We start from the raw sequence: 15,000 nt of genomic DNA on the forward strand, positions 1-15,000 counted from the left end.
GTAGACCGGCGCGGCCGGCGGACACCCACGCGGCGTGCCGCAATCGGATCGCGCGCTCGGCCTCCGTTGATTTCCTCTAGGTGGGGGATTCGGGGCGTCTCGGTCTCGCTGCCGTTCGGTCGCGCCAAGGCCTGCGGGGGCGGCGCGTAGCGCACGCTCTCGCGGCGGCCGAGGCGCTAGAGTGCGACCCGCAAGTGGGGAGGAACCGTCCACCCAACGCCGGCGCGAGCCGGGGCCGGTGGGGGCCCTACCAAGGCGGGTCATGAGTGCCAGTCGGTCAGTTCGGGAGAAGGGGAGGGTACTCGGAGGCCCGCCGGGAGCAGACGGGGGTCCGGAAGCTGAGGGGGGTGAAGGACGGCGGCCGGGAGCAGACGGCCGTCCCCGGGAGGGGGTGTTCGTTCACGTGCGGACGCCGGGAGCAGGCGGCCGTCACGCGATTCTGCCAACCGTTCCTACCGGCCTGTGTTTAAGGAGGCGGCCGGTCCTCCGTCCTTGGATGGATAAGATTCGCAGATTTTCGCCCGGCCTGTGTTTAAGGAGGCGGCCGGTTCCCTCCTTCCTTCCTTTCTTGGATGTATAACATTCGCAGATTTTCGCCCGGCCGGTGGTTTAAGGAGGCGGCCGGTCCTCCCTCCTTGGATGTATAACATTCGCAGATTTTCGCCCGGCCTATGTTTAGTGAGGCGACCGGTCCTCCCTCCTTGGATGTATAACATTCGCATATTTTCGCCCGGCCGGTGGTTTAAGGAGGCGGCCGGTCCTCCCTCCTTGGATGTATAACATTCGCAGATTTTCGCCCGGCCTATGTTTAGTGAGGCGACCGGTCCTCCGTGGAGAGCGACCCGCAAGTGGGGAGGAACCGTCCACCCAACGCCGGCGCGAGCCGGGGCCGGTGGGGGCCCTACCAAGGCGGGTCTCATTGCCTGTCGGTCAGTTCGGGAGAAGGTGGGGGTACTCGGAGGCCCGCCGGGAGCAGACGGGGGTCCGGAAGGTGAGGGGGTGAAGGACGGCGGTCGGGAGCAGACGGCCGTCCCCGGGAGGGGGTGTTCGTTCACGTGCGGACGCCGGGAGCAGGCGGCCGTCACGCAATTCTGCCAACCGTTCCCACCGGCCTGTGTTTAAGGAGGCGGCCGGTCCTCCACGAGAAGAATTCTGCCAAACGTTCCACCGGCCTGTGTTTAAGGAGGCGGCCGGTCCTCCCCGTCGTTCCGCCGGCTTGTGTTTAAGGAGGCGGCCGGTCCTCCACGAGAAGAATTCTGCCAAACGTTCCACCGGCCTGTGTTTAAGGAGGCGGCCGGTCCTCCCCGTCGTTCCGCCGGCTTGTGTTTAAGGAGGCGGCCGGTCCTCCACTATTCCTTCCTTGGATGGAAAGCATGTAGCACTTTGAAAATTTTCGAGCACTGTGACACTTTGAAAATTTTCGAGAGTTTTTGTACTTAGAAAATTTTTCGCTCTTGCACTTCCAGAGTGCTTTGCGGTAGCTCCTAGGTTCGCTGTCCGAGCATGTGAACACTTTTTGGGGGGGAACACATCGCTAGAGACACCAGCCGCCTGGTTCTCGGGGCCAAAACTTGTGTTCCCCACACTCGTTCTGACTATATTTTGCGATTTGGGGGTAAAGGTAATGAGTACAGTGACTAGGGGGACCAACTCATCGTACTCTGGCGCACCAACAGACCAAAGCTGGTACTGCACTTACCCCTGGTACCCCAACGCCTGGTACCTGACGGGCGAGAGGCTGATTTTTCGCTATTTGCGGCCGACCGAGGGAACCAGACAAAGCGGACACTTTACGGCGCAAGAGCCGTTGGCACTTAGAAATTTTTCGACAAAGTTGGCGCGAGCTCCAGAAGGAGAGGCTGATTTTTCGCTATTTGTGGCCGACCGAGGGAACCAGGCAAAGCGGACACTTTACGGCGCAAGAGCCGTTGGCACTTAGAAATTTTTTGACAAAGTTGGCGCGAGCTCCAGAAGGAGAGGCTGATTTTTCGCTATTTGTGGCCGACCGAGGGAACCAGGCAAAGCGGACACTTTACGGCGCAAGAGCCGTTGGCACTTAGAAAATATTCGCCAAAGTTGGCACGAGCTCCAGAAGGAGAGGCTGATTTTTCGCTATTTGTGGCCGACCGAGGGAACCAGACAAAGCGGACACATTACGGCGCAAGAGCCGTTGGCACTTAGAAAATATTCGCCAAAGTTGGCACGAGCTCCAGAAGGAGAGGCTGATTTTTCGCTATTTGTGGCCGACCGAGGGAACCAGACAAAGCGGACACTTTACGGCGCAAGAGCCGTTGGCACTTGCGCGAGCTCCAGAAGGAGAGGCTGATTTTTCGCTATTTGTGGCCGACCGAGGGAACCAGACAAAGCGGACACTTTACGGCGCAAGAGCCGTTGGCACTTAGAAAATATTCGCCAAAGTTGGCGCGAGCTCCAGAAGGAGAGGCTGATTTTTCGCTATTTGTGGCCGACCGAGGGAACCAGGCAAAGCGGACACATTACGGCGCAAGAGCCGTTGGCACTTAGGCGAGCTCCAGAAGGAGAGGCTGGTTTTTCGCTATTTGTGGCCGACCGAGGGAACCAGGCAAAGCGGACACATTACGGCGCAAGAGCCGTTGGCACTTAGGCGAGCTCCAGAAGGAGAGGCTGATTTTTCGCTATTTGTGGCCGACCGAGGGAACCAGGCAAAGCGGACACATTACGGCGCAAGAGCCGTTGGCACTTAGGCGAGCTCCAGAAGGAGAGGCTGATTTTTCGCTATTTGTGGCCGACCGAGGGAACCAGGCAAAGCGGACACATTACGGCGCAAGAGCCGTTGGCACTTAGGCGAGCTCCAGAAGGAGAGGCTGATTTTTCGCTATTTGTGGCCGACCGAGGGAACCAGACAAAGCGGACACTTTACGGCGCAAGAGCCGTTGGCACTTGCGCGAGCTCCAGAAGGAGAGGCTGATTTTTCGCTATTTGTGGCCGACCGAGGGAACCAGGCAAAGCGGACACATTACGGCGCAAGAGCCGTTGGCACTTAGGCGAGCTCCAGAAGGAGAGGCTGATTTTTCGCCGTTTGTGGCCGACCGAGGGAACCAGGCAAAGCGGACACATTACGGCGCAAGAGCCGTTGGCACTTAGGCGAGCTCCAGAAGGAGAGGCTGGTTTTTCGCTATTTGTGGCCGACCGAGGGAACCAGGCAAAGCGGACACATTACGGCGCAAGAGCCGTTGGCACTTAGGCGAGCTCCAGAAGGAGAGGCTGATTTTTCGCCGTTTGTGGCCGACCGAGGGAACCAGGCAAAGCGGACACATTACGGCGCAAGAGCCGTTGGCACTTAGGCGAGCTCCAGAAGGAGAGGCTGATTTTTCGCCGTTTGTGGCCGACCGAGGGAACCAGGCAAAGCGGACACATTACGGCGCAAGAGCCGTTGGCACTTAGGCGAGCTCCAGAAGGAGAGGCTGATTTTTCGCCGTTCGTGGCCGACCGAGGGAACCAGGCAAAGCGGACACATTACGGCGCAAGAGCCGTTGGCACTTGCGCGAGCTCCAGAAGGAGAGGCTGATTTTTCGCTATTTGTGGCCGACCGAGGGAACCAGACAAAGCGGACACATTACGGCGCAAGAGCCGTTGGCACTTAGGCGAGCTCCAGAAGGAGAGGCTGATTTTTCGCCGTTTGTGGCCGACCGAGGGAACCAGGCAAAGCGGACACATTACGGCGCAAGAGCCGTTGGCACTTAGGCGAGCTCCAGAAGGAGAGGCTGATTTTTTCGCTATTTGTGGCCGACCGAGGGAACCAGGCAAAGCGGACACATTACGGCGCAAGAGCCGTTGGCACTTAGAAAATATTCGCCAAAGTTGGCACGAGCTCCAGAAGGAGAGGCTGATTTTTCGCCGTTTGTGGCCGACCGAGGGAACCAGGCAAAGCGGACACATTACGGCGCAAGAGCCGTTGGCACTTAGGCGAGCTCCAGAAGGAGAGGCTGATTTTTTCGCTATTTGTGGCCGACCGAGGGAACCAGGCAAAGCGGACACATTACGGCGCAAGAGCCGTTGGCACTTAGAAAATATTCGCCAAAGTTGGCACGAGCTCCAGAAGGAGAGGCTGATTTTTCGCCGTTTGTGGCCGACCGAGGGAACCAGGCAAAGCGGACACATTACGGCGCAAGAGCCGTTGGCACTTAGGCGAGCTCCAGAAGGAGAGGCTGATTTTTTCGCTATTTGTGGCCGACCGAGGGAACCAGGCAAAGCGGACACATTACGGCGCAAGAGCCGTTGGCACTTAGGCGAGCTCCAGAAGGAGAGGCTGATTTTTTCGCTATTTGTGGCCGACCGAGGGAACCAGGCAAAGCGGACACATTACGGCGCAAGAGCCGTTGGCACTTAGAAAATATTCGCCAAAGTTGGCACGAGCTCCAGAAGGAGAGGCTGATTTTTCGCCGTTTGTGGCCGACCGAGGGAACCAGGCAAAGCGGACACATTACGGCGCAAGAGCCGTTGGCACTTAGGCGAGCTCCAGAAGGAGAGGCTGATTTTTTCGCTATTTGTGGCCGACCGAGGGAACCAGGCAAAGCGGACACATTACGGCGCAAGAGCCGTTGGCACTTAGAAAATATTCGCCAAAGTTGGCACGAGCTCCAGAAGGAGAGGCTGATTTTTCGCCGTTTGTGGCCGACCGAGGGAACCAGGCAAAGCGGACACATTACGGCGCAAGAGCCGTTGGCACTTAGGCGAGCTCCAGAAGGAGAGGCTGATTTTTTCGCTATTTGTGGCCGACCGAGGGAACCAGGCAAAGCGGACACATTACGGCGCAAGAGCCGTTGGCACTTAGAAAATATTCGCCAAAGTTGGCACGAGCTCCAGAATGAGAGGCTGATTTTTCGCCGTTTGTGGCCGACCGAGGGAACCAGACAAAGCGGACACATTACGGCGCAAGAGCCGTTGGCACTTAGGCGAGCTCCAGAAGGAGAGGCTGATTTTTCGCTATTTGTGGCCGACCGAGGGAACCAGGCAAAGCGGACACTTTACGGCGCAAGAGCCGTTGGCACTTAGAAAATATTCGCCAAAGTTGGCACGAGCTCCAGAAGGAGAGGCTGATTTTTCGCCGTTTGTGGCCGACCGAGGGAACCAGACAAAGCGGACACATTACGGCGCAAGAGCCGTTGGCACTTAGGCGAGCTCCAGAAGGAGAGGCTGATTTTTCGCTATTTGTGGCCGACCGAGGGAACCAGGCAAAGCGGACACTTTACGGCGCAAGAGCCGTTGGCACTTAGAAAATATTCGCCAAAGTTGGCACGAGCTCCAGAAGGAGAGGCTGATTTTTCGCCGTTTGTGGCCGACCGAGGGAACCAGACAAAGCGGACACATTACGGCGCAAGAGCCGTTGGCACTTAGGCGAGCTCCAGAAGGAGAGGCTGATTTTTCGCTATTTGTGGCCGACCGAGGGAACCAGGCAAAGCGGACACTTTACGGCGCAAGAGCCGTTGGCACTTAGAAAATATTCGCCAAAGTTGGCACGAGCTCCAGAAGGAGAGGCTGATTTTTCGCCGTTTGTGGCCGACCGAGGGAACCAGACAAAGCGGACACATTACGGCGCAAGAGCCGTTGGCACTTAGGCGAGCTCCAGAAGGAGAGGCTGATTTTTCGCTATTTGTGGCCGACCGAGGGAACCAGGCAAAGCGGACACTTTACGGCGCAAGAGCCGTTGGCACTTAGAAAATATTCTGAAATTCTCACCGACCTCCGTGGTGGAGAGGCCGAATTTTCGACATTCGTGGCCGACCGGGGAACCGTCGCCACTCGGACAACTTGTGCGGCAGCCCTCGGTGATTTTAGGACCGCTTTTTCACCCTCGCTGTCCGACCGGAGAACCGTCGTAGCTCGGACAGTTCGTGTGCCAGCATCCGCTGGCACTTAGAAAATTTTAAAAAAGAAAAAAATAGTCTTCTGCATATACGTTCTGACTATATTTTGCGATTAGGGGGTAAAGGTAATGAGTACAGTGACTAGGGGGACCAACTCATCGTACTCTGGCGCACCAACACGCCAAGGTTGGTACTGCACTTAGGCTGATTTTTGCGCTATTCGCGGCCGACCGGGGAACCAGCGCGGAGCGGACACATTACGGCGAATGAGCCGTTGGCACTTAGAAAATTTTTGAGCTTTTTTCGAACTTCCGTGAGGCTGATTTTGCGCTATTCGCGGCCGACCGGGGAACCAGCGCGGAGCGGACACATTACGGCGAATGAGCCGTTGGCACTTAGAAAATTTTTGAGCTTTTTTCGAACTTCCGTGAGGCTGATTTTGCGCTATTCGCGGCCGACCGGGGAACCAGCGCGGAGCGGACACATTACGGCGAATGAGCCGTTGGCACTTAGAAAATTTTTGAGCTTTTTTCGGACTTCCGTGTGGAGCTTTGGGGCCGTTCCGCCTAACTTTTTATGCCCGATTAGGCTTCCAGGGAGGCGGCTAAGCATTATTGACCAATCATGGAGCTTTTTTGGGACTTCCGTGTGGAGCTTTGGGGCCGTTCCGCCTAACTTTTTATGCCCGATTAGGCTTCCAGGGAGGCGGCTAAGCATTATTGACCAATCATGGAGCTTTTTTGGGACTTCCGTGTGGAGCTTTGGAGCCGTTCCGCCTAACTTTTTATGCCCGATTAGGCTTCCAGGGAGGCGGCTAAGCATTATTGACCAATCATGGAGCTTTTTTGGGACTTCCGTGTGGAGCTTTGGGGCCGTTCCGCCTAGCTTTTTATGCCCGATTAGGCTTCCAGGGAGGCGGCTAAGCATTATTGACCAATCATGGAGCTTTTTTGGGACTTCCGTGTGGAGCTTTGGGGCCGTTCCGCCTAGCTTTTTATGCCCGATTAGGCTTCCAGGGAGGCGGCTAAGCATTATTGACCAATCATGGAGCTTTTTTGGGACTTCCGTGTGGAGCTTTGGGGCCGTTCCGCCTAGCTTTTTATGCCCGATTAGGCTTCCAGGGAGGCGGCTAAGCATTATTGACCAATCATGGAGCTTTTTTGGGACTTCCGTGTGGAGCTTTGGGGCCGTTCCGCCTAGCTTTTTATGCCCGATTAGGCTTCCAGGGAGGCGGCTAAGCATTATTGACCAATCATGGAGCTTTTTTGGGACTTCCGTGTGGAGCTTTGGGGCCGTTCCGCCTAGCTTTTTATGCCCGATTAGGCTTCCAGGGAGGCGGCTAAGCATTATTGACCAATCATGGAGCTTTTTTGGGACTTCCGTGTGGAGCTTTGGGGCCGTTCCGCCTAGCTTTTTATGCCCGATTAGGCTTCCAGGGAGGCGGCTAAGCATTTTTAACAGAAATGGAGCTTTTTGCGGAGCTCCAGCCGGTGCCACCGGCAGGCCGTGCACGCGGACGAGATGACCGAAAGAAGCTCCAGGAGAGCGGATGGACGCTTTTTAAGCACCGAGGCGGAGATCGCGGAGCTTTAATAGACTTCCAGCGGGCCCAAAGCGGCCAGGCAGACGGCGCAGCGCGACCTGGTACCTCGCACGGGACGCATCGCCCCCCCCGCGCACAGTTCCAGGGGGCCGGGATGACGTTTCAAAGCTGCCGCTGCAGCTGCGGCGGGGAGTGGCCTCCCTCCGGTGGACACGACGAGTAAATGACACCGGCCGCTGACGCAAACCCACGCCGGACAGGAGAGCTCAAAAGCCGGGTAACATTTCAAGGAAGACCCCCCCTGCGCAGACCTCCACTAGGCCGGGATGACTGTTCAGCTGTGGCGGGGAGTGGCCTCCCTCCGGTCGGCACGACGAGTAAATGACACCGGCCGCTGACGCAAACCCACGCCGGACAGGAGAGCTCAAAAGCCGGGTAACATTTCAAGGAAGACCCCCCCTGCGCAGACCTCCACTAGGCCGGGATGACTGTTCAGCTGTGGCGGGGAGTGGCCTCCCTCCGGTCGGCACGACGAGTAAATGACACCGGCCGCTGACGCAAACCCACGCCGGACAGGAGAGCTCAAAAGCCGGGTAACATTTCAAGGAAGACCCCCCCTGCGCAGACCTCCACTAGGCCGGGATGACTGTTCAGCTGTGGCGGGGAGTGGCCTCCCTCCGGTCGGCACGACGAGTAAATGACACCGGCCGCTGACGCAAACCCACGCCGGACAGGAGAGCTCAAAAGCCGGGTAACATTTCAAGGAAGACCCCCCCTGCGCAGACCTCCACTAGGCCGGGATGACTGTTCAGCTGCGGCGGGGAGTGGCCTCCCTCCGGTCGGCACGACGAGTAAATGACACCGGCCGCTGACGCAAACCCACGCCGGACAGGAGAGCTCAAAAGCCGGGTAACATTTCAAGGAAGACCCCCCCTGCGCAGACCTCCACTAGGCCGGGATGACTGTTCAGCTGTGGCGGGGAGTGGCCTCCCTCCGGTCGGCACGACGAGTAAATGACACCGGCCGCTGACGCAAACCCACGCCGGACAGGAGAGCTCAAAAGCCGGGTAACATTTCAAGGAAGACCCCCCCTGCGCAGACCTCCACTAGGCCGGGATGACTGTTCAGCTGTGGCGGGGAGTGGCCTCCCTCCGGTCGGCACGACGAGTAAATGACACCGGCCGCTGACGCAAACCCACGCCGGACAGGAGAGCTCAAAAGCCGGGTAACATTTCAAGGAAGACCCCCCCTGCGCAGACCTCCACTAGGCCGGGATGACTGTTCAGCTGTGGCGGGGAGTGGCCTCCCTCCGGTCGGCACGACGAGTAAATGACACCGGCCGCTGACGCAAACCCACGCCGGACAGGAGAGCTCAAAAGCCGGGTAACATTTCAAGGAAGACCCCCCCTGCGCAGACCTCCACTAGGCCGGGATGACTGTTCAGCTGCGGCGGGGAGTGGCCTCCCTCCGGTCGGCACGACGAGTAAAGCTATTTAGGAAAATCTGAGATAAATATCACTTGCATAATAATTTGGAACACGGTCCCGTGTTCCAAATTATTATGCAAAATGTATTTAGACACCAGCAATCGCACTTAGATTTGTTTCTTTTTTCTTTCTTTTAGCTTCCATAATGTTACCGGGCGCTGACGCAAACCCACGCCCGGCAGGAGAGCTCAAAAGCCGGGTAACATTTCAAGGAAGACCCCCCCTGCGCAGACCTCCACTAGGCCGGGATGACTGTTCAGCTGCGGCGGGGAGTGGCCTCCCTCCGGTCGGCACGACGAGTAAATGACACCGGCCGCTGACGCAAACCCACGCCGGACAGGAGAGCTCAAAAGCCGGGTAACATTTCAAGGAAGACCCCCCCTGCGCAGACCTCCACTAGGCCGGGATGACTTTTCAAAGCTGCCTCTGCAGCTGCGGCGGGGAGTTGCCTCCCTCCGGTGGACACGACGAGTAAATACACCAGCACTTGCTCTTAGATTTGTTTCTTTTTTCTTTCTTTTAGCTTCCATAATGTTACCGGGCGCTGACGCAAACCCACGCCCGGCAGGAGAGCTCAAAAGCCGGGTAACATTTCAAGGAAGACCCCCCCTGCGCAGACCTCCACTAGGCCGGGATGACTGTTCAGCTGCGGCGGGGAGTGGCCTCCCTCCGGTCGGCACGACGAGTAAATGACACCGGCCGCTGACGCAAACCCACGCCGGACAGGAGAGCTCAAAAGCCGGGTAACATTTCAAGGAAGACCCCCCCTGCGCAGACCTCCACTAGGCCGGGATGACTGTTCAAAGCTGCCTCTGCAGCTGCGGCGGGGAGTTGCCTCCCTCCGGTGGACACGACGAGTAAAGCTATTTAGGAAAATCTGAGATAAATATCACTTGCATAATAATTTGGAACACGGTCCCGTGTTCCAAATTATTATGCAAAATGTATTTAGACACCAGCAATCGCACTTAGATTTGTTTCTTTTTTCTTTCTTTTAGCTTCCATAATGTTACCGGGCGCTGACGCAAACCCACGCCCGGCAGGAGAGCTCAAAAGCCGGGTAACATTTCAAGGAAGCTATTTAGGAAAATCTGAGATAAATATCCTTTGCATAATAATTTGGAACACGGTCCCGTGTTCCAAATTATTATGCAAAATGTATTTAAGTGTCATAAAGATTACATTTTTTGTTTTTCAAGTACTGAAATCACCCTCAGTCATGGTACAGTCCATGGTAGTCTGCCAGGTGAGCGCAATTGTAGTAATTAACAAGTCTATTTAAGTTCCGCGTTTTTAAGCGTTCGGCCATTTCGTTCAACCATGGGGAGGAAAAAGGATCTCTCTGCTGTCGAGAAGCGTGAAATCGTTCGATGCCTTGGACAAGGTATGCAGACATTCGATATTGCACGAAAGCTTAAGCGCGACCATCGAACTTTGAAGAAATTCGTCGCTGATTCGGAGCAAACGCGCGTTCGTGCAGACAAAGGCACGACAAGGAAGGTTTCTGCAAGACAAACAAATCGAATCAAGAGGGCGGCTGCAAGCATGCCACTAAAGACGAGCAAACAAATATTCGACGCTGCTGGTGCCAGTGAAGTCCCACGAACGACGAGGTGCAGGATCCTCCAGAGGCTTGCAGTTGTGCGGAAACCCTCCATTCGGCCACCCCTGAACAACGCGAACAAGCAGAAACGGCTGCAGTGGGCCCAGACTTACATGAAGACAAATTTTCAGACAGTCCTGTTCACCGACGAGTGCCGTGCCACCTTGGATGGGCCAGGTAGGGTTTTTTAAGTTTTTCCTTGCACTTTTGAGAGCTCAGGGGATGCTTTGAGAATAATTGTCAATTTCTGTCTATGTGAAGCCCTTTGAGACTGCTTGTGATTTAGGGCTATACAAATAAACTTGATTTGACTTGACTTTACAGATGGATGGAGTCGTGGATGGTTGGTGGACGGCCACGATAGCCCAACAAGGCTGCGGCGTCAGCAGGGAGGTGGCGGAGTGATGTTTTGGGCCGGAATCATGGGGAGAGAGCTGCTTGGCCCCTTTAGGGTCCCTGAAGGCGTCAAAATTACGTCTGTTAACTACGTGGAATTTCTGACTCAACACTTCTGTCCATGGTACAACAGGAAGAACCGTGCTTTCCGTCAAAAGATCATCTTCATGCATGACAATGCACCGTCTCATGCTGCAAGAAATACGTCAACGTCTTTGGCATCTATGGGAATAAAGGGAGAGAAACTGATGGTGTGGCCCCCATGCTCCCCTGACCTCAATCCTATTGAAAACTTGTGGAGCATCGTCAAGCAGAAAATCTACGAAGGTGGGAGGCAGTTCAATTCCAAAGAGCAGCTCTGGCAGGCTATTCTTAGATCCTGCCAAGAAATTCAACCAGAAACTGTACAAAAACTCACAAGTTCAGTGGATGGAAGAATCGTGAAGCTGCTGTTGAACAAAGGGTCCTATGTTAAAATGTAACTTTGTTTTTTATTGAAATAAAGGGTCCTATGTTAAAATGTAACTTGTTTGTCTTTTCTTTGAAATAGCTTTTGATTTCAGTAAATATGACCTCCTAATGCTGTAAATTCTTAAGATGGGCATTTCAGTTCATAAAAACCTATAAAATGTTATAAAACTCTGTTGTGCGTAATAATGTGGAACAGTGCATTTTAAGTTTTTTATTTTTTAAAAATTCTGTGATCATTCGGAGGTTTGTTCAATAAAATTAGAATTCATCAAAATAATGGTTGATGACTTGAAAATTATGCTGACTCATTTTGCATCGACTATTTAGGAAAATCTGAGATAAATGTCACTTGCATAATAATTTGGAACACGGTGTAAGTGCGATTGCTGGTGTATTTACTCGTCGTGTCCACCGGAGGACGGCAAATCCCCGCCGCAGCTGCAGCGGCAGCGCTTAAATGTCTTCCCGGCCGCCTGGAACTCTGCACGGGGCGTGTTTCGTCCCGCGCAGCGGTACCAGATCGCGCTGCGCCGTCAGCCGAGCCGCGCGCGGTCCGCTGGAAGTCTACACTGTGTTCCAAATTATTATGCAAATTGTATTTATGTGTCATAAAGATTACATTTTTTGTTTTTCAATTAAACTCATGGATGGTATTACGTGTCAGGGCTCTTTGGATCACTGAGATCAATCTCAGACACCGGGGATCATTACCGGCCAGTTGAGCCCAAATTAAGGAAAAACTACTTAAGAATGGTGTTCCACATTATTAAGCAGATAATTTGAAGTTCGCTTTGAGCAGTGGCGGACGCCAACCCACGACCGGTGGGAGAGCTCGGAGGGCGGATGGGCTTTCAAGGAAGCCCCCCAGGCCGGTCCCACTCAGAATTTTTTTTTTTTTGGCTTCCATAATGTACCGGGCGCGGACGCGAAACCCACGCCGGGCAGGAGAGCTCGAAAGGCGGCTAAGCATTCAAGGAAGCACCGTCTGGAGCTTCAGAGCCGTTCCGCCTGACTTTTAACGTAGAGTACCGGGCGCAAACCACTAACTCAAGCCCGGCATGGCAGCTCGAAAGGCGGCTAAGCATTCAAGGAAGCACCGTCTGGAGCTTCAGAGCCGTTCCGCCTGACTTTTAACGTAGAGTACCGGGCGCAAACCACTAACTCAAGCCCGGCATGGCAGCTCGAAAGGCGGCTAAGCATTCAAGGAAGCACCGTCTGGAGCTTCAGAGCCGTTCCGCCTGACTTTTAACGTAGAGTACCGGGCGCAAACCACTAACTCAAGCCCGGCATGGCAGCTCGAAAGGCGGCTAAGCATTCAAGGAAGCACCGTCTGGAGCTTCAGAGCCGTTCCGCCTGACTTTTAACGTAGAGTACCGGGCGCAAACCACTAACTCAAGCCCGGCATGGCAGCTCGAAAGGCGGCTAAGCATTCAAGGAAGCACCGTCTGGAGCTTCAGAGCCGTTCCGCCTGACTTTTAACGTAGAGTACCGGGCGCAAACCACTAACTCAAGCCCGGCATGGCAGCTCGAAAGGCGGCTAAGCATTCAAGGAAGCACCGTCTGGAGCTTCAGAGCCGTTCCGCCTGACTTTTAACGTAGAGTACCGGGCGCAAACCACTAACTCAAGCCCGGCATGGCAGCTCGAAAGGCGGCTAAGCATTCAAGGAAGCACCGTCTGGAGCTTCAGAGCCGTTCCGCCTGACTTTTAACGTAGAGTACCGGGCGCAAACCACTAACTCAAGCCCGGCATGGCAGCTCGAAAGGCGGCTAAGCATTCAAGGAAGCACCGTCTGGAGCTTCAGAGCCGTTCCGCCTGACTTTTAACGTAGAGTACCGGGCGCAAACCACTAACTCAAGCCCGGCATGGCAGCTCGAAAGGCGGCTAAGCATTCAAGGAAGCACCGTCTGGAGCTTCAGAGCCGTTCCGCCTGACTTTTAACGTAGAGTACCGGGCGCAAACCACTAACTCAAGCCCGGCATGGCAGCTCGAAAGGCGGCTAAGCATTCAAGGAAGCACCGTCTGGAGCTTCAGAGCCGTTCCGCCTGACTTTTAACGTAGAGTACCGGGCGCAAACCACTAACTCAAGCCCGGCATGGCAGCTCGAAAGGCGGCTAAGCATTCAAGGAAGCACCGTCTGGAGCTTCAGAGCCGTTCCGCCTGACTTTTAACGTAGAGTACCGGGCGCAAACCACTAACTCAAGCCCGGCATGGCAGCTCGAAAGGCGGCTAAGCATTCAAGGAAGCACCGTCTGGAGCTTCAGAGCCGTTCCGCCTGACTTTTAACGTAGAGTACCGGGCGCAAACCACTAACTCAAGCCCGGCATGGCAGCTCGAAAGGCGGCTAAGCATTCAAGGAAGCACCGTCTGGAGCTTCAGAGCCGTTCCGCCTGACTTTTAACGTAGAGTACCGGGCGCAAACCACTAACTCAAGCCCGGCATGGCAGCTCGAAAGGCGGCTAAGCATTCAAGGAAGCACCGTCTGGAGCTTCAGAGCCGTTCCGCCTGACTTTTAACGTAGAGTACCGGGCGCAAACCACTAACTCAAGCCCGGCATGGCAGCTCGAAAGGCGGCTAAGCATTCAAGGAAGCGACGCCGGCCGGTCCGCGGGCCAAATAGGGTCCAGTAAAGTACCGGGCGCGGCCACTAACGCCTTGTGGCGGTCGCCTTGTGGCGGTCGGGGGGTGGCGGTCGGGGCTGGCGCTTGGGGCCGGTGGCGGTCGCCTTGTGGCGGTCGCCTTGTGGCGGTCGGGGGGTGGCGGTCGGGGCTGGCGCTTGGGGCCAGTGGCGGTCGCCTTGTGGCGGTCGCCTTGTGGCGGTCGCCTTGTGGCGGTCGCCTTGTGGCGGTCGCCTTGTGGCGGTCGCCTTGTGGCGGTCGGGGGGTGGCGGTCGGGGCTGGCGCTTGGGGCCAGTGGCGGTCGCCTTGTGGCGGTCGCCTTGTGGCGGTCGCCTTGTGGCGGTCGCCTTGTGGCGGTCGCCTTGTGGCGGTCGGGGGGTGGCGGTCGGGGCTGGCGCTTGGGGCCGGTGGCGGTCGCCTTGTGGCGGTCGCCTTGTGGCGGTCGCCTTGTGGCGGTCGCCTTGTGGCGGTCGCCTTGTGGCGGTCGGGGGGTGGCGGTCGGGGCTGGCGCTTGGGGCCGGTGGCGGTCGCCTTGTGGCGGTCGCCTTGTGGCGGTCGCCTTGTGGCGGTCGCCTTGTGGCGGTCGCCTTGTGGCGGTCGCCTTGTGGCGGTCGGGGGGTGGCGGTCGGGGCTGGCGCTTGGGGCCAGTGGCGGTCGCCTTGTGGCGGTCGCCTTGTGGCGGTCGCCTTGTGGCGGTCGCCTTGTGGCGGTCGCCTTGTGGCGGTCGGGGGGTGGCGGTCGGGGCTGGCGCTTGGGGCCGGTGGCGGTCGCCTTGTGGCGGTCGCCTTGTGGCGGTCGCCTTGTGGCGGTCGGGGGGTGGCGGTCGGGGCTGGCGCTTGGGGCTGGCGTCCGCCAATAGTGGTTTAATTTCGGGAGGAAGATTGATTTTCGTCCCAAGCCCGCCGCTGGAGAAAATTTTAGGTACCAGGAGTGGATTTTTTTTGTCCACTCAGGAGGGGGACGTTGGCTGGTTTGGTGTCCGGGGGAAAGTGCTCTTTTCTCGGCCAGGAGAAAGATTAGACTCCCAGCCCGCCGCTG

Source organism: Syngnathus typhle, unplaced genomic scaffold (genome assembly GCF_033458585.1).
Source record: "Syngnathus typhle isolate RoL2023-S1 ecotype Sweden unplaced genomic scaffold, RoL_Styp_1.0 HiC_scaffold_330, whole genome shotgun sequence".
In the NCBI taxonomy this organism is placed as follows: domain Eukaryota; kingdom Metazoa; phylum Chordata; class Actinopteri; order Syngnathiformes; family Syngnathidae; genus Syngnathus; species Syngnathus typhle.